Raw genomic sequence first — 20,427 nt, forward strand, 5'->3', positions numbered from 1 at the left:
TGTTGGTGCACTCCATTTGCTCCGGAGTTGCGTTTTTGGTCAGTATGATTTAGATGTGTATTGTTTGGTATGGCGGGGCTCTGTCCTGACCGTTATGACAATTATGTATTCTTATAGGCTTGTAGACAGATGTCATGTACGTAAAAGATTGTATGGCCTTGGTAGCCTATGTTTAGTGTACGAGTGGTCATTTTGGTCTTATATACCCATATGTCTTATGTATAAGTTGGTATTACATGTTGTATTCTACCTATCTCACGACAGCCTCTCCAGCTTAGTTATCTATGATAGTATGATATGAAAAGACACATTATGTTGGTACTCGGTTGAGTAAGGTACCGGGTCCCCGTCGCGGCCCATCGGTTTGGGTCGTGACACAAATGAAACGAGCAAAATACGCAATTTTCATAAATGACTCTATTCATAGAAATACTAGGGGTGCCTATGTTCTTGATTCCCCATGTGTCTTATTATTATATCTTCTGTTCACGGGTCTCAGAAAAATACGTAGTTGATAAAGTTTATCCGAAGACATATTGATCTTATGACATTCCAAGAAATCTTATTAACGTACTTCTTATGCATTTCATTCATTTATACATGTACATTGACCCATGACCAGATAGCGTTATATACGCGTATATTACATGTATATGGGATATGGGAAAAGGTTACGGCTTTATATACGCACCACCACTTGATCAGCTAGTATGCGTTGATGATTTTGCCCACAGTGTCCGAGATGATATGATGGGATGCCCTCAGAGGCTTGATGATGTTATGAACGTATATACCTATGAAGGGTATGACATGTATACGCATATGCATGGCATTATAATATTATATGATTCACAAAGCTATTCAGACATACATGTTGAGTCTTTTACTCCATGTTTTTGTCTATTATTTACTGATTTTCATTGCTTACATACTCGGTACATTATTTGTGCTGACGTCCCTTTTGCCTGGGGACGATGCGTTTCATGCTTGCAGGTCCCGATAGATAGGTCGAGAAACCTCCAAATAGGTTATCAGCTCAGCGAAAGGTGTTGGTGCGCTCCATTTGCTCCGGAGTTTCTATTTGGCCAGTATGATTAAGTTATGTATTGATTGGTATGGTGGGGCTCTGTCCCGACCTTTATGACAATTATGTAGTCTTAGTGGCTTGTAGATAGATGTCATGTATATGAAAAATTATATGGCCTTATCGGCCTATGTTCAGTGTACGAGTAATCATTTTGGCCTTATATGTCACATGTATAAGTTTTTATATCAGATTGGATCGTATTATATTGAGTATTCCCTTATGTTTATTTTGGTTAGTCCATGACGGCCCGTTTGACCCATTTGCCAATGATAGTACGATAAGAAAGATATGTAATGTTGGTACTCGGTTGAGTAAGGCACCGGGTGTCCATCGTGGCCTATCGGTTTGGGTCGTGACAAAAGTGGTATCAAAGCAGTTCTGTCCTAGGGAGTCTACAAGCCGTGTCTAGTAGAGTCTTGTTTATGGGTGTGTTGTGCACCACACTTATAAGCAGGAGGCTACAGGGCATTTAGGACTGTCACTCTTTCTTCTTACTCTAGATCATGTGGTAGAGCTCAGTTGTAAGAACTCAATTTCCTAAACTCTATCTTATTCATAATACGACGATGCCTACATCTAGAAAGACGGTTGGTAAGAGATTGCATGTGGCTGTGAAAGAGTTAAGTGAGAGGGACTCGATTTTGCATAATGCTTATGATGAGTAAATGTAAGGTCTTCAGTAGATCATGTGTGTACTAAGACGTGTAAGCCTTTTGATGAGGAGCCTTAAGGTAGAAATATCTATCCACCCCTATGGTGAAAGGTAATGAGAGATTCAGAAGCTAGATTCCAGTTTCAACAAGTAAAAGAAGCAAGGTGAAGAAGGGTATGAGATGCCCAGTTAATGAAGATTATCAGTATTTACAATTCAAGCAGAGAAATATATAGTCGGTATAATAATAAGGCACATAGAGAATCAAGAACATAGGCACCCCTATAACTTCTATGAATAGAGGCATTTATGAAAGTTGTGCGTTTGCTCGTTTCGTTTGTATCGTATGGATCATGCCAAAAGGAAAGAAGGGATAGCCTTAACATACCTTTAATGCTAACTTCTTACTTGACAATCCCTCTAACACACGTCAATCGCGACGAAACACGTAACGGCGAGATCATAGTAGGGAAAAATATGTATGATATTCTTGAGAAAGATTGTACCGTACTCCCTTAGAATCACAAGTCATGTTGCTATTTCATAATGTAATCTCGTATGGTTTTTGCTGTAGCTTCATCCGCACTTTGTAGTTATAAGAATTTCCATTTTATGGATTAGAGAGGCCTTCTTAATAGCATTCTTCCACAAAAATGAGATAAGGTGCACATATACTTAAATGTTGCCACCACCTCCTTAAGCATATGAGTAGATGGCAATTTGCTGCCACATTTCCATAATCCCACGTGGATTGTTGCCCCTCCTAATAATTATCCAAAATCTCACTTAACTAATTATCCACAAACTTCTAATTAATTTGCTAACTCCCACTAGAAATCAATAATTAACCAATTACCAACATAATTAGGTAATATCTTAACTTACTTAAAATGCTAATCACTTTTAACATACTTTATACACATCACTATTATGGTCGTGTGGTACCTTGTATGACACTAGTCCATAAATAACGGGTATTATAGCTTGGACCGTATTTTATCCCAAATTGACAACCTTCAACGAAACTCATTCTCTTCGATTCGCTTACCCTCTTACCTTCACGAATTTACTTATCACTTGTTTGAAATAGCATAATACTCATAATCTCAAGATAATCTTGTCCTTGAGCCGATGTCAATTATCTTACGACAAATCCAGCGTACAATACTACGGAGTGTAACATCGTTGTAATACTGTGGAGTGTAACATCATTCCCCCTTCCCCTTTGGAACATTCGTCCTCGAATGCTGACTGATGCACTTATCTGTCTTATAACCGGATAGCTCTTACGAATGGTTTTAATGTTGTCCTTATCATCTAGGCAACTGTTTTGTGAATAAATCCAAAGGCCAGGGCATTCCCCTCTTTAGGCCTCTTTCTTACACCACGACTTGTGGTCAGAATTCTTCCAATCTCGTAACTATTGCTACCTTCTATCATATAGTCTGTACGACTTTGTCCTTGTATGTGCGCTTATGCGACTCTTCTCTCCTTTTTCCTCCAGCCTTTAGCCAATCTCTAGGCCTCACTTTGTGAACATATATGGAATTATGATAAGCTGTCCCTCTAGGCGTCTATGGCTTTACTGCATCTAAATAGGTCATACTATACCATAACTTTTACTTCAGTTTATTGTTACTGAGGTCTGCTACCAAACTCCAGGTTACTCTTGTTGCTTACCCTATATGTATAAATCTAAGTCCTTTAATGCTTTTGCATTACTGTTCATCTTAAGAATGACGGCCTAATCTTATCTCATACTTTGTAACTTTTATCCATGTATTATTGATTCACGTCAATGTTGATCTATCTACCACTGATAACTTGACCTCTTATGTAACACTGCCACTAGGGCTCACGCCTAGGGGTATTCTAATCCCGTGCAGTCCTTGATGTTACACCCCATGTTTTCATACGTAAAAGTACGCCATAAGTAAATTGATGAAAGCTCGGAAATAAGACATTACATCCCACATTTTTCGTACGTTAAAGATTCGTCGTAAGTTAATCGACGTAAGTTCGTGAATGAGATTATTCTAAGATTATAAGCATTATGCTAATTGAAACAAGTGATGAGTAAATTAGTGAAGGTGATAGGGTAAGCAAATCGAAGAAAATAATTTTCGTCGAAGTTTGACATTTTGGGATAAAATACGGCCCGAGCTAAAATACCTGGTATTTACGGACTAATACCATACAAGGTACCATATGGCCATGATTGTAAGGTGTATAAGGTTATTAAAAGTGAGTAGTATATTAAGTAAGTTGAGATAATTCTTAATTATGTGGGTAATTGGTTAATTATTGGGTAACATATTACCTAAATTATTGGATAAAGGTTAAAATTCCCCAACGTGGCAGCCCACCCTTCAAACTAATGACTCTTAACTCAAATTGAAAGGTGAAAAATTAATGTTATGTGGCTAAGCCACCACATGAAGTAGGCCCACACCTATTCAAACACATTTCTTCATTACATGTTGCAACATACTTAGAAATTGTGACCATTTTGCTTCATTTTGTCTTTTAGATTTTCAAGTGATCCAAATATAGTGCTCTTTCCATTACAAAGACACATTAGAATATATCAAAAGAACACATAACATCTTCCTACTACAATACCAAATTACACACGATGGAGCACTTGGTAGGCATCTGGTTTGTGCTATTGTTGTGATTGAATTTGGTCGTTCCCTATTTCAATCTCGTCGTTACGTGTTTCATCGCAAAAGACGGTGTTAAAGGGATTGTCAAGAGAATCGGTTCAGGTATGTTAAGGCTATCCCTTCTTTCTTTTGGCATGATCCAAATTATACTGAAGAAACGAGCAAACGCATAGTTTCCACAAATTACTCTATTCATAGAAATACTAGGGATGTCTATATTCTTGATTCCCCATGTGAATTATTATTATATCTTCTGTTCATGGGTCTCAGAAAAATACGTATTTGATAAAGTTTATCCGAAAGGCATATTGATTTTTATGACATTACAAGAAGTCTTATTAACGTAATTCTTATGCATTTCATGCATTTATACATCATTGACCCATGATCAGATGGCGTTATATACGCGTATATTATATGTATATGAGATATGGGAAAAGGTTATGGCGTTATATACGCACCACCACCTGATCAGCTGGTATACGTTGATGATTTGCCCACAGTGGCCGAAATGATATGATGGGATGTCCTCAGAGGCTTGATGATGTTATGAACGCATATACCTATGCATGGTATGACATTTATAGGCATATGCATGACATTATTAAAATAAAATGATTCACAGAGCTATGCAGACGTACATGTCAAGTCTTTTACTTCATGTTTCTCTCATGTCTATAATTTACTGATTTTCATTCCTTACATACTCGGTACATTATTTGTACTGACGTCCCTTTTGCCTGGGGACGCTGCGTTTCATGCCCGCAGGTCTCGATAGATAGGTCGAGAGAGTCCTCCAAGTAGGCGATCAACTCAGTTGAAGATGTTAGTGCACTCCATTTGCTCCGGAGTTGCTTGTTTTGTCAGTATGATTTAGATGTGTATTGTTTGGTATGGCGGGGCTCTATCCCGACCTCTATGACAATTATGTATTCTTAGAGGCTTGTAAACAGATGTCATGTACGTAAAAGATTGTATGGCCTTGTCGGCCTATGTTCAGTGTACGAGTGATCATTTTGGTCTTATAGGCCAGTATGTCATATGTATAAGTTTATTCCCTCATGCTTTACTCCGGTTCATTTACCTATGATGGAATGATATGAAAGATACATTATGTTGGTACTCAGTTGAGTAACGTACTGGGTGCCCGTCGCGGCCCATCGGTTTGGGTCGTGACAAAAGTGGTATCAGAGCAGTTCTGTCTTAGGGAGTCTACAAGCCGTGTCTAGTAGAGTCTTGTTTATGGGTGTGTTGTGCACCTCACTTATAAGCATGAGGCTACAGGGCATTTAGGACTGTCACTCTTTCTTCTTACTCTAGATCGTGTGGTAGAGCTCAGTCGTAGAAATTCAAATTCCTAAATTCTATTATATTCGTAATACAATGATACCGACATTTAGAAAGACGGTTGGTAAGGGATTGAATATGGATGTGGAAGAATTGAGTCAGAGGAACTCAATTTTGCATCATGCTTATGATGAGTAAATGTAAGGTCTCCAACAGAATATGTGGATACTAAGATGTGCAAGCTTCTTGATAAGGAGCCTTAAGGCAAGAATATCTATCCACCCCTATGGTGAAAGGAAATGAGAGATTTAGAAGATAGATATAAATTTAACAAGTAAAAGAAGCAAGGTGAAGAAGGGTACGAGGTACCCAGTTAGTGAAGATGATCATTATTTACAATTCAGGAAGAGAAATATAAGCCTTTTTAGTACCTTCAACAATAACAAAGATATATACAATTGATCACACCCATCTCAATTATGCCCTACGGGAGCTAACATGTGTAGTTTAAGAGAAGGACAGATATCAGGATCCGGCTGGGGTAAGAGTAACCCAAAATGGTGAATGGATTATTTGTGTTAGTTGACATTTCCGAATGATATTGCAAATGTGATAATATACCCAAATGGTGCACTCTCGAATAGTACAACTAGATATGAATACTAGAATGTTCAAAGACAGGCACTGGAATCCTGGAAGGAATAAATATTACCTTAGTATGGCTCCCGTCCCTAGTAGAGTGAGAATGTTAAGCAACCCGAAGAGCCACTGGATGGAGCAAAAAGTAAAAGATTGTCTTATTCGAGTTTTCAGAATAAAGTGATAGACATAAATGTTAGCGGGAAATAAGAAGAGAGTTAATGAAGCATTATGAGTAAGATGTGATACATGGATAACAACGGTAGATCAAAAAGATGACAGTATTACAGAATCTATAGTCAAGTGAAGGAAAAGACGAGAGGTGACAGGCCTTGAAACAACAAAAGAATATAGGCCATAAAGTCATATCCTCATTTCGAGAAATAAGTTCGTGACTCCAATGCGACTACCAGAAGGAAAAGTTAGACCCCACAGTAATAGAAATCAGTACGGGCTGGTGAACAAGATAAACTAAACATGAATTAGGGACTGAATGATTTGATAATGGTCGACATCATGAGATTTCAGATTGCATTTTGGTGATAATAGAATGAACAACAGATGAAGATTCATGAGAAATTCAGAGAATGGTCATTCAGGAAGACGCCTCCCTAAAGCAAGATATATGAGCAAAGCTTAAGGGACTGTATGTGCCAGTTGCACTAAGTGTCTCCATCGCCAGTAAGGAATTTTTTTTATCCTTGGTATAGAAGGATTACCGCAAGGCGAGTAAGGGTCACCGATGATATGAAAGGACGCCAAAGATGAAGAGGTATAATATCTATAGGTAGGTCGTTGTAGCTCAAACTCTTAGTACTCCCATAAAGGGCTCATATGGAGTGATGTGGCATTAAGTCAAAATTAAGTGGTTTTAGTAACTACAGAATGGTAAAGGGAGAATGCGATAAAAATGAGAAAGGGATGAGATTGCACTCATTCAAATCCTACAGACATGCAACGATTATAGGACATTATACAAATACGGCGTCAAGGAGAGGAAGTAAGGATTCCTGCCTGAGATGTTATTAATAGATAAGGAGCCAGTGCGAGACGTAAGTTAAGACAAAGGAAATAACCTAAGAAAGATTAAGCAGAATATTGATATGAGAATGGGCCAACGAATAGTTAGTCGTTGATTCAGGAAGAGCCTAGTTATGGCTAGACAAGAGGATACAGACAAATCAACAGATCATGCAAGATAAATATAGTGAACCCCAACATGGGGAATGACATTGTGATCCTTGAGAAATATTCAAATAGGAGTTGGGGTAGTTAAAGGTACCGTACGAGCGTTACGGAAATAAAAGGGAGTGATACTAGGAAGACAGTTAAAATTTCAGTTCAGAAGCAACCCTACGAGCACAAAGATGCAAAGATAAGTAACTACGGATAATTATAGGCGAGGAAGAACATCAAAATTCCGACGAGTATACGATGTAATAAGCTCACAGATTTACAAGAGTCAGAAGGTCCTCCCTAAGTACTACAATGAATGATTAGCTGAGGAAATAAGGAAAAAGGCTTCAACCTAAACATGGTAACTCGAAGGAGAAATGGTCATGTAAAAACAGTCTCACTACAACATTGTATGCACTCCACAAGAAAGTGGCACCTACCGTGGCTAATGAACGGGATGTAAAATCAAAAGTAATATTCGAGAACATATGAGTTGCACGAAAACTCCGGCATACGTGGAAACTAAGATAAGCTAAGTATGCACGCAACAAGGGGGCAGAAAGACCAAGAAAAATAATGGCTTACGTTTAAAGAAAGCAGAGAATGGACGAAAAAGAATTATTCGATTAATGATCCAGAGTTAGTTACGTTATGAACGCACTTAAGATTTCAGAGTATTATCCATGCAACATATGTTGGTAATCATACAACCGTAGAAGATTCCGGTATAAGTTAAAAGAAAGAATTAAGCCGCAGATCGGGAGATAGCTTAAGCCTACATAAAGGCTGATCAGAAGGAGGAGGAAACTAAAGAGTTACATCAACGAAGTCAATTAGAAATCTGATTATTGAACCCAGAAAATTATAGACCTCGTGATTGAGAACATTGCAGGATTAATCTTAGATATCAGAGGTACAAGAGAGATAGTACAGTAGCCATATTCTATAATGGCTCTACGATAAAGCCAGTTAGAAGAAGTACCAGCCTCATAAGAAGTCAGTATGAAGCTCCCACCGGATTGTGTATGCACCAGAGGCGCAAATATTATAATAGAGATTCAAATTGTGGATGTGAATTATACCTATGTGGAAGGAAGGTTATGAAAGAGACAGAAAAAAGTGAGGCAATATATTAAGATAAGTAAGGTAAAGGTGGACAACGTACGAGATACTCAGATGCAGAAGGTTGTGAATAGTCCTTACTTCGGATAGAAAGCTAGAAGTGCGAGGATTCAATATCCAGGAATGATACCAGCGTCGTAAGTGGCATATCTTCCAGTCTATGGTTTCTAGGTACCGAGAGGTCTAGTTAAGAGAGTAAAGAAGAGTTAGAGATGATGTGCTGTCTCGCTTGATGTTCCAAAATCACATAAGGAAATCTATGGTGCAAGCAAGTTGAAGGAAGGTTGCGCGTAGTATAATTGAATATGTGTAGGTCGCAAGCTAAAGTATGGTAAAGCGATAAGGTTTTAGGAAGACAAGAGTAAGGATAAGAAAGGGCGAGTGAGAAGGTAATGAGAATGGATAAAGTCCTTAGGATTAAGCCCATGAAAACAAGAGAGCTGATGGTTTCTCTAAATTATACAAAGCTCAGTATAGCCTGAATGAACTCAAATGAGTCTAAGACTAATGGCATTTAGAAGAGGTGGAATGCTGCCCTGATAGTACAATGAGGGTATAATTGTGATAGATAAAGGATGACGTTTGGGCCTTCTATTGAGTAATGATTTGAAGAGGAGTTCATGAACTGTACGGGATTAAAATACCCACATAAGTGAATCACACTGGGATGCGATAAATACGGCTATTGAAGTACAGTATCGCCGCTAAGTGGATCAGGAAAAACACTTCAAATATTTCTCGATGCACGTAAGCCCTAGTGGCAAGGTATAACGTAAAAAGTTTCAAGTTATCAGTGGTATATTATAGATCAATATTGAGGTGAATCAACAATAGATGGACAAAAGTCGCAAGGTATGAAATGAGATTAGGCCATCATTCTTAAGATGAACAATAATGAGGAAGCGTTAAAAGACTTAGCTTTATGCATATAGGATAAGCAACGAGAGTAACCTGGATTTGGTAGCAGACCTCAGTAACGATAAATCGAAGTAAGAATTATGGTATAGTATGGCCTACTTAGATAAGTAAAGCTAATGACGCCCAGACGGACAACTTAGCATAATTTTATATATGTTCACAAAGTGAAGCCTAGAGATTGGCTAAAAACTAGAGGAAAAAGGAGAGAAGAGTCGCATAGGCGCACATACAAGGAAAATGCCGTACAGGCTGTATGACAGAAGGTAGCAAGAGTTATGAGATTGGAAGAATTCTGACCACAAGTCATGGTGTGAGAAAGAGGCCTAAAGGGGGGAATGCCCTGGCCTTTGGATTTATTCACAGAACAGTTACCTAGATGGCAAGGACAATATTAAAACCATTCGTAAGAGCTATCCGGTTATAAGACAGATAAGTGCATCAGTCAGCATTCGAGGACGAATGTTTCAAAGGGGGGGAATGATGTTACACTCCGCAGTATTACAACGATGTTACACCCCGTAGTGTTGTACGTTGTATTTGTAGTAAGATAATTGACATCGGCTCAAGGACAAGATTATCTTGAGATTATGAGTATTATGCTATTTCAAACAAGTGAAAAGTAAATTCGTGAAGGTAAGAGGGTAAGCGAATCAAAGAGAATGGTCATTCAGGAAAACGCTTCCGTAAAGCAAGCAATGTGAGCAAATTTAAGACTAAGGGACTGTATGTGCCAGTTTCACTAAGTGTCACCCTCGCGAGTAAGGAAATTTGTTATCCTTGGTACAGAAGGATTACCGCAAGGCAAGTAAGGGTCATCGATGATGTGAAAAGATGCCAAAGATGAAGAGGTAAAACATCTATAGGTAGATCGTCGTAGCGCTAAATCTTAGTACTCCCCTAAAGAGGGGAATATGGAGTGATGTGGCATTAAGTTAGAATTAAGTGATTTTAGTAACTATGGAATGGTAAAGGGTGAATGTGATAAAAATGAGAAAGAGATGAGATTGCACTCAATCTTACAGATATGCAACGATTCCAGAACATTATACAAGCACGATGTCAAGGAAAGAAAGTAAGGGTTCCTACTAGAGATGTTATTGATAAATAAGGAGCCAGTGCGAGACATAAGTTAAGACAAAGGGAATAACCCAAGAGGGATTACGCGAAATACAGATATGAGAATGGACCAACGAATAGTTAGCAGTTGATTCAGGAAGATCCTAGTTATGGCTAGATAAGAGGATACAGACAAATCAACAGATCATGCAAGAAAAACATAGTGAACCCCAACATGGGGAATTCAGTCTCGCAGGTATAATATCTTGATCCTTGAAGATATATTCAGATAGGAGTTGGGGTAGTTATGTTACACCCCATATTTTTGTACGTGGAAGTACGCCATAAGTAAATTAATGCAAGCTTGGAAATGAGATGTTACATTCTGCATTTTCGTACGTTAAAGCTTCGTCGTAAGTTAATCGACGTAAGTTCGGGAATGAGATTATTTTGGGATTATAAGGATTATGCTATTTCATACAAGTGATAAGTAAATTCGTGAAGGTGAGAGGGTAAGCAAATCGAAGAAAATAAATTTTATCTAAGTTTAATATTTTGGGATAAAATACGGCCCGAGCTAAAATACCCGGTATTTATAGACTAGTGTCATACAAGATACCACATGGCCATGATAGTAAGGTGTATAAAGTATGCTAAAAGTGAGTAGTATTTTAAGTAATTTGAGATAATTCCTAATTATATGGATTATTGGTTAGTGGGAGATTAACAAGTTAATTAAGGATTTGTGGATAAGCTTAATTAAGTTATTGGATAATCTTTATAAAGCCAAAAATGTGGCAGCCCACAAAGCCATGGATTGTGACTCTTAAGTCCATAAAATAGGTGGCACATTTGGAGGATTTTGTGGCTTAAACATCACAAAAGGGTGGGGCCCACAAATCTCAAAGATAAGAGATTAATATACATAAGTTAAGAGGGAAATACATAAGCTTGCAGCTTACGGATGAAAAAGCTTCAAGCAAAGATCATATTCTTCAAAACGTGAGCCACATATCTATTTTTTAAGAAAGAGTCACTCACATATCCACACTCTGAAAGATTTTATTGACGTACTTCTCATGCATTGCATTCATTTACATTGACCCACGACCAGATGGCATTATATACGCATATATATATATATATATATATATATATTATATGTATATGGGATATGGAAAAAGGTAACGGCGTTATATACGCACCACCACCTGATCAGCTGGTATACGTTGATGATTTGCCCACAGTGGTCGAAATGATATGATGGGATGCCCTCAGAGGCTTGATGATGTTATGAACGCATATACCCATGCTTGGTATGACATTTATACGCATATGTATGACATTGTAAATATTAATGATTATTCACAGAATTATTCAGACATACATGTCGAGTCTTTTACTCTATGTTTTTCTCATGCCTATCGTTTACTGTTTTTCATTCCTTACATACTCGGTACATTATTTGTACTGGCGTCCCTTTTGTCCGGGGACGCTGCGGTTCATGCCTGCAGATCCCAATAGACAGGTCGAGAGTACTCCAAGTAAGCTATCAGCTCAGCGGAAGATGCTGGTGTGCTCCATTTGCTCCAGAGTTGCTATTTGGTCAGTATATGATAGCATCCTAGGAAGCTCAAATCTATTCAAGAATAAGAATGAAGCTTTGAAATCTCAAAGAGGTCCTTTAACAAAATGTCAAGCTAAAGAGTTGCAAAACAAGGTCATTAGACTTCAAGTGCAAATAAAGAAGTTGTTAATTGGGATGGAGAGCTCAAGGATAAAGGATATGAGTTGTCTAGGTATTATAATTATTTTATGGTCCAAATTCATGTCCAAGAAAAAGTGGATTAGATCCCAATAGACATCCTTTGAAGAAGGTCCAAATTAGGCTATTATTGGACCTATTTGGCACCTAAAAATGTGTCCAAACTTGCAGCCCAATAAGTCCAACATGAAGCCAAGTTTTTATAACATAAAAAGGACTTACTTGCTGCCCAAGAAAGGTTCAATAGGCGTGATAGAAGTTGGGTACAAGTTGGTGCCAAGTTGCCTCCAAGATTTCCAAGATCCTATCCATGATTGGTTTGCGACTTTCAAGATTATATCCAAGATTGGTTTTAACTTATTTATATATATTTTGGTACTAGATTTATTGCTTTCCTAGGTAGTTAAGGTTATGTTTTCCTTTTCCTAAGATTGTTGGAGTTACTTTCCAAGATTGACTTGGTTTTTGTTTCCTAGTGTTTTTCCTTTTCCTAAGGTATTTGGACTTGTTGTCCAAAGTAGTTTAGGACTTTATTTCCTTGTTTTTAGGTAGGAATTTCGTGACCCCCTCTCTATATAAAGGGGTATCTTCTTTGTTTTTAGATTTTAGATTATTATAGACAATATCAATAAAGATTGTGAGATTTTTCTTGCACTCTTGTGTGTGGCTACTCTTGGATTTATTCTTCAACCTTCAAGACTCAACTTAAGGTGCTAAGATTAAACTCTTTCGAAATCTTAGATCACTTCTAGGTATTCAAGAAAGGTGATAAGTTTAGGCTTATTGTTGTTCTTGTTATTCTAAAGGGTCGGGTTCCACAATCTATCTCTTGTTTTTAATTCTCTACCAAAGGCGATTAGTTCTTTGTTAGCTAATTGTTGTTGTTAGGATTCAACTTCAAGAATAGACTTCTTGAATTCAAGAAAGTCTTTCTTGAATTCAATTTATCTTTAATTTTTCGTTGTTTATTTTGTTTCTTTATTTTCTTTTAGCTTCCGCACATTTTTTGATTTTCTTTAGTAATTCTTGGACCCCGATTGTGTTTTTATCAAGTGGTATCAGAGCATAGACTAATTAAGATTTTAATAATGATAATCTTGCGAGGTTCTTGAGCAAAATAAAACCAAAAAAAAGCACAAAAAAAATGAAAATCAGCCAAAAGAAAAGCATTATGGCTCATTATTATTTGTAGAATTCAAGTGTTATTTGGTTTCCAAGTCAAGAAAGGAACCAAGAATAGGGGATCCTAGTTCTTGAAGATTAAGGTAACTTCTTTCCTTATTCTTGTAGTTTTTGGATTTCCTAAATTCTTTCCTTATTTTTTCTACATAACCAATTCCTATTCTTCCAAGGTTTGGTCCTTCACTTTCTTTTTCCTTTTCTAACTCCACATTCTTATCACTAAGGGTTGTGACTAGTAAGGTTTATTAATAAATCTAAAGTTTAACGACCAAGAGTTGCTTTGAGTAGAAAAAAGGCAAGAGAGGCGAGAACATTAGAGGAAAAAGGCAAAATTTGAGAGATACATAATTCTTCTAATCTTTGTTCAAGATGTTTCAAACAGGTAGTTATACTGAAAGGAGGTGAGCTATGACTCAACAACTTGAAAAGTCGAACTTACAGTATACCGAATAGAAGGAAGACAATGGTAAAATTATTTTTCAAACAAGAGCTAAAGTGATGTCTGCGATTTGTGCCCTTAGAATTGACAAAGAGTTTGGCTATAACTCAATTAACACTTATATGGTTGAAAAATTAAACTTGCCTTGTGTTAAGCATATTGAACCCTACATGTTGAGAGGAGTAAATGTAGATAAAAGAGTGTTATTACTATTCTCTATTGGAAGGTATGAGGATGCGATCTGGTGTGATGTGATTCCCATGAATAATTATCATATCTTGTTGGGAAAGCCATGGTATACCTATAGAAGAGCTTCATATAACATGAAAAAAAATAGATACTCTTTTGAGGTTAACGGGAAGAAACTTATTCTTGGACCTTTGACTCCCTCATAAATTTATGAAGATGAAAAGACTGTTAAAGAGAATATGGAAAAATATGAGAGGAGTAAGGGAGTGGATGCCATTTACTAGTACGTGACTTCTTTTTCTTGCAAGTTCAAAATTCGTGGACGAATTTTCTTCAAGAAGAGGGGAATGATAGCATCCTAGAAAGCTCAAATTTATTCAAGGACAATAATGAAGCTTTGGAATCTCAAATAGAGCCTTTAACAAAATGTCAAGCTAAAGAGTTGCAAAACAAGGTCATTAGACTTCAAGTGCAAATAAAGAAGTTGTTAATTGGGATAGAGAGCTCAAGGAATAAAGGATATGAGTTGTCCAGGTATTATAATTATTTTATGGTCCAAATTCATGTCCAAGAAAAGGTGGATTAGATCCCAAGAGACATCCTCTGAAGAGGGTCCAAATCAGGCCATTATTGGACCTATTTGGCACCTAAAAATGTGTCCAAGCTTGCAGCCCAATAAGTCCAACATGAAGCCAAGTTTTTATAACATAAAAAGGACTTACTTTCTGCCCAAGAAAGGTTCAATAGGCGTGATAGAAGTTGGGTACAAGTTGGTGCCAAGTTGCCTCCAAGATTTCCAAGATCCTATCCATAATTGGTTTGCGACTTTCAAGATTCTATCCAAGATTGGTTTTAACTTATTTCTATATATTTTGGTACTAGATTAATTTCTTTCCTAGGTAGTTAAGGTTATGTTTTCCTTTTCCTAAGATTATTGGAGTTACTTTCCAAGATTGACTTGGTTTTTGTTTCCTAGTGTTTATCCTTTTCCTAAGGTATTTGGACTTGTTGTTCAAAGTAGTTTAGGACTTTATTTCCTTGTTTTTAGGTAGGAATTTCGTGACCCCCTCTCTATATAAAGGGGACAATCTTTTTTTTTTAGATTTTAGATTATTATAGACAATATCAATAAAAATTGTGAGATTTTTCTTGCACTCTTGTGTGTGGCTACTCTTGGATTTATTCTTCAACCTTCAAGACTCAACTTAAGGTGGTAAGATTAAACTCTTTCGAAATCTTAGATCACTTCTAGGTATTCAAGAAATGTGATAAGTTTAGGCTTATTATTGTTCTTGTTATTCTAAAGGGTCAGGTTTCACAATCTATCTCTTGTTTTTAATTCTCTACCAAAGGCGATTAGTTCTTTGTTAGCTAATTGTTGTTGTTAGGATTCAACTTCAAGAATAGACTTCTTGAATTCAAGAAAGTCTTTCTTGAATTCAATCTATCTTTAATTTTCCGTTGTTTTTTTTGTTTCTTTATTTTATTTTAGCTTCCGCACGTTTCTTGATTTTCTTTAGTAAATCTTGGACCCCTATCATGTTGTTATTAGTATGATTAGGACATGTATTGATTGGTATGGTGGGGCTCTGTCCCGACCTTTATGATATTTATGTACTCTTAGAGGCTTGTAAACAGATGTCATGTATACGGATATTTGTACGGCCTTGTCAGCCTATGTTTTAAGTATATAATGGATCACATTGGTCTTATAGGCTTGTATGTCTTATGTATAAGTTGGTATTTCATGTTGTATTCTACTTATCTCACGGCAGCCTCTCCGGCTCAGTTATCTATAATAGTATGATACAATGAGATATGTTATGTTGGTACTCGGTTGAGTAAGGTACCGGGTGTCCGTCACGGCCCATCGGTTTGGGTCGTGACAAAAGTGGTATCAGAGCAGTTCTGTCCTAGGGAGTCTACAAGCCGTGTCTAGTAGAGTCTTGTTTATGGGTGTGTTGTGCACCACACTTATAAGCAGGAGGCTGCAGGGCATTTACGTCTGTCATTCTTTCTTCTTACTCTAGATCGGGTGGTAGAGCTCAGTTGTAAGAACTCAATTTTCTAAACTCTATCTTATTCATAATATGACGATGCCTACATCTAGAAAGACGGTTGGTAAGAGATTGCATGTGGCTGTGAAAGAGTTGAGTCAGAGGGACTCGATTTTGCATGAGGCTTATGATGAGTAAATGTAAGATCTTCAGTAGATCATGTGTGTACTTAAGACGTGTAAGCCTTTTGATAAGGATCCCTAAGGCAAGAATGCCTATCCACTCTTACGGTAAAAAGGAATAAAAGAATCGGAAAGTAGACACAAGTTTCTGCAAGTAAATGAAGCAAGGTTAAGAAGGGTACGAGGTACACAGTTAATGAAGATTAACAGTATTTACAATTCAAGTAGAGAAATATAAGAATTATGAGTTACCTCCAACAGTAACAGAGGTATGTACAATTGGCCACACCGATCTAAGTTATGCCCTATGGGAGCTAACAAATATGGTTTAAGAGAAGGACAGGATCCGGCTGGGGTTAGAGTAACCCAAAATGATGGATGGATTGTTTGTGTTAGTTGACATTTCCGAAGGATATTGCAAATGTGGTACTAGATCTCCTTGTGAGACACCGAGATGGTGCACTCTAAAATAGTACATCTAGATATGAGTACTACAAAGATAGGCACTGGAAGCCTTGAAGGGATAAATATTACCTTAGTGTGGATCCCGTCCCTAGTAGAGAAAGAATGCTAGGCAAACCGAAAAAAAGTATATGGAGCAAGGGGAGCTAAAAGCAAAAGAATGTCTTGTTCGCGTTTTCAGAATAAAGTGATAGACATAAATGTTAGCGGGAAATAAGAAGAGAGTTAATGAAGCATTATGAGTAAGATGTCATACATGGATGACAACGGTAGGTCAAAAAGATGATAGTATTACAGAGCCTATAGTCAAGTGAAGGAAAAGACGAGAGGTGACATGCCTTGAGGCAACAAAAGAATATAGGCCATAAAGTCATATCCTCATTTCGAGAAATAAGTTTGTGACTCCAACGCGACTACCAGAAGGAAAGGTTAGACCTCAAAGTAATAGAAATAAGTATGGACTGGTGAACAAGGTAAACTAAACATGAATTAGGAACTGAATGATTTGATAATGGCCGGCATCATAAGAATTTCAGATTGCGTTCCGGCGATAATAGAATGGATAACAGAAGAAGATTCACGGGAAATTCAAAGAATGGTCATTCAGGAAGACGCTTCCCTAGAGCAAGCAAGGCGAGCAAAGTTAAGCTTAAGGGATTGTATTTGCCAGTTACACTAAGTGTCACCCTCGCGAGTAAGGAATTTCGCTATCCTTGGTAAGAAGGATTACCGCGAGGTGAGTAAGGATCATCGGTGATGTGGAAAGACGCCAAAGATGAAGAGGTAAAAACATCTATACGTAGATGATCGTAGCACTAAATCTTAAAGGGGGGAATATGGAGTGATGTGGTATTAAGTCAGAATTAAGCGGTTATAGTAACTATGGAATGGTAAAGGAAGAATGCGATAAAAATGAGAAAAGGGATGTGATTGCACTTATTCAAATCCTACATTTATTCTACGATTCTAGAATATTATGCAAACACGATGTCAAGGAAAGGAAGTAAGAGTTCCTACCCGAGATGTTATTGATAAATAAGGAGCCAGTGCGAGACATAAGTTAAGACAAAGGGAATAACCCAAGAGGGATTATGCGGAATACAGATATAAGAATGGACCAACGAGTAGTTAGTAGTTGATTCAGGAAGAGTCTAGTTATGGCTAGACAAGAGGTTACAGACAAATCAACAGATCGTTCAAGATAAACATGTGAACCCCAACATGGGAATTCAGTCTCGTAGATACGACATCGTGACCCTTGAGAAATATTTAGATAAAAGTTGAGGTAGTTAAAGGTACCGTATGAATGTTATGGAAATTAAAGATAGTCTCACTAGGAAGACAGTCAAAACTTCAGTTCAGGAGCTACCCTACAAGCACAAGGGCGTGGAAATAAGTATCTACGGATAATTATAGGCGAGGAAGAACATCAAAAAAAATTCCTTCAAGTATACGATGTAATAAGCTCGCAGCTTTACAAGAGTCAGAAGGTCTTCACTAAGTACTACAACGAAAGACTAGCTGAGGAAATAAGGAAGAAGGCTTCAACCTAAGCACAGTGACCTAAAGAAGAAATAATGGTCATGTAAAAACAGTCTCACTACAACATTGTATGCACTCCATGAGAAAGTGGCACCTACCGTGGCTAAGGAACGGGAAGAAAAATCAAAAGTAATATTCGAGATCATATGAGTTGCACGAAACTTTCGGCATGCATGGGAACTAAGATAAGCTAAGTATGTATGCAACAAGTGGCAAAACGACCAGGAAAAGTAATTGCTTACATTTAAAGAAAGTTGAGAAGGAACGAAAGGAATTATTCGATCAGTGATCCAGAGTGAGTTACGTTATGAAAGCACTTAAGATTTTGGAGTATTATCCATGCAGCATATATGTTGGCAATCATATAGTTGTAGAAGACTCTGGTATAAGTTAAAAGAAATAATTGAGTCCAGGTCATAGATAAGGGATTGAATTGTTAGATGATGGTATCACGAATATTCCATAGTATCTATGAAAGGCTAAAGTAATAACTAATACTAAGAGCCACAGATCAGAAGATAGCTTAAGCCTACATAAAGGCTGATCAGAAGGAAGAGGAAACTAAAGAGTTATATCAATGAAGTAAATCAGGAGTCTAATTATTGGACCTACAAAATTATAGAAATCATGATTGAGAACATTGCAGGATCACTCTTAAATATTAGAGGTACAAGAGAGATAGTACAATAGCCATATTCTATAACAGCTCTACGATAAAGCCAGTCAGAAGAGTATCAGCCTCATAAGAAGTCAGTATGAAGCTCTCACCAGATTGTGTATGCACCAGAGGTGCAAGTATTATAATAGAGCTTCAAGTTGTAGATGTGAATTATACATGTGTTAAAGCGAGGTTATGAAAGAGATAGAAGACGTGATGCGAAATTTTAAGGTAAGTAAAGTAAAGGTGAACAATGTATGAGATACTCAAATGCAGAAGGTTGTGAACAGTTCACGCTTCGGATAGAAGGCTAGAAGCGCGGGGATTCAGTATCCAGGAATGAGCGGCATCGTCAGTGGCATATCTTCCAGCCTATGGTTTCTAGGTACAAAGAGGCCTAGTTAAGAGAATAAAGAAGAGTTTGAGATGATGTGATGTATCGCTTGATGTTCCAGAATAACATAAGGAAATATATGGTGCAAGCAAGTTGAAGGAAGGCTACGAGTAGCATTAAAAGATATGTGTAGGTCGCAAGCTAAAGTATGGTAGAGCAACAAGGTTTTAGGAAGACGGAGTAAGGATAAGAAAAGGCAAGTGAGAAGGTGACAAAAATGACTAAGTCCTCGGGATTAAGCCCATGAAAATAAGAGAGCTGATGATCTCTCTAAGTTATAGAAAGCTCAGTATAGCCTGAATGAACTCAGAGGAGTCTAAGACTAGTAGCATTTAAAAGAGATGGAATGGTGGCATGGTAGTAGAATGAAGGTGTAATTGCGATAAAAGAAGGATGACGTTTAGGCCTGCGATTGAGTAATGATTTCATGAATTGTACAGGATTAAAATACCCACGTAAGGTGAATCACATTGGGATGCTATGAAATACGGTTACGGAAGAATGGTATCGTCTCTAGGTGGATCAGTCTAATCACTTCAGATGTTCCCCAATAAGACGTGAGCCCATCATTCTTAAGGTAGATTATAGATCAATATTGAGGTGAATCAATAATAGATGGATAAAAGTTACAAAGTATGAGACAAGATTAGACCATCATTCTTAAGATGAACAGTAATGAAAAAGCATTAAAGGACTTAGATTTATGCATATAAGATAAGCAACGAGAGTAACCTGGAGTTTGGTAGCAGACCTCAGTAACGATAAATCAAAGTAAGAGTTATGGCAGTAAAGTCGTACAGATGGATAAACGGATCTATGAAATAAGGTATAACAATATTCGTGAGTTCAACAAAGTACCGAGCGAAGAACTTCAGTATACCCATAGATGCCCAGAGGGACATCTTATCAAGCTATGCATATGTTTACAATGTGAGGCCTAGAGATTGGTTAAAAGCCGAAGAAAAAAGGAGAGAAGAGTCGCATAGGCGCACTTATAAGGTCAGAGTCGTACAT

This window comes from Nicotiana tabacum, chromosome 15 (genome assembly GCF_000715075.1).
Source record: "Nicotiana tabacum cultivar K326 chromosome 15, ASM71507v2, whole genome shotgun sequence".
NCBI classification, from domain to species: domain Eukaryota; kingdom Viridiplantae; phylum Streptophyta; class Magnoliopsida; order Solanales; family Solanaceae; genus Nicotiana; species Nicotiana tabacum.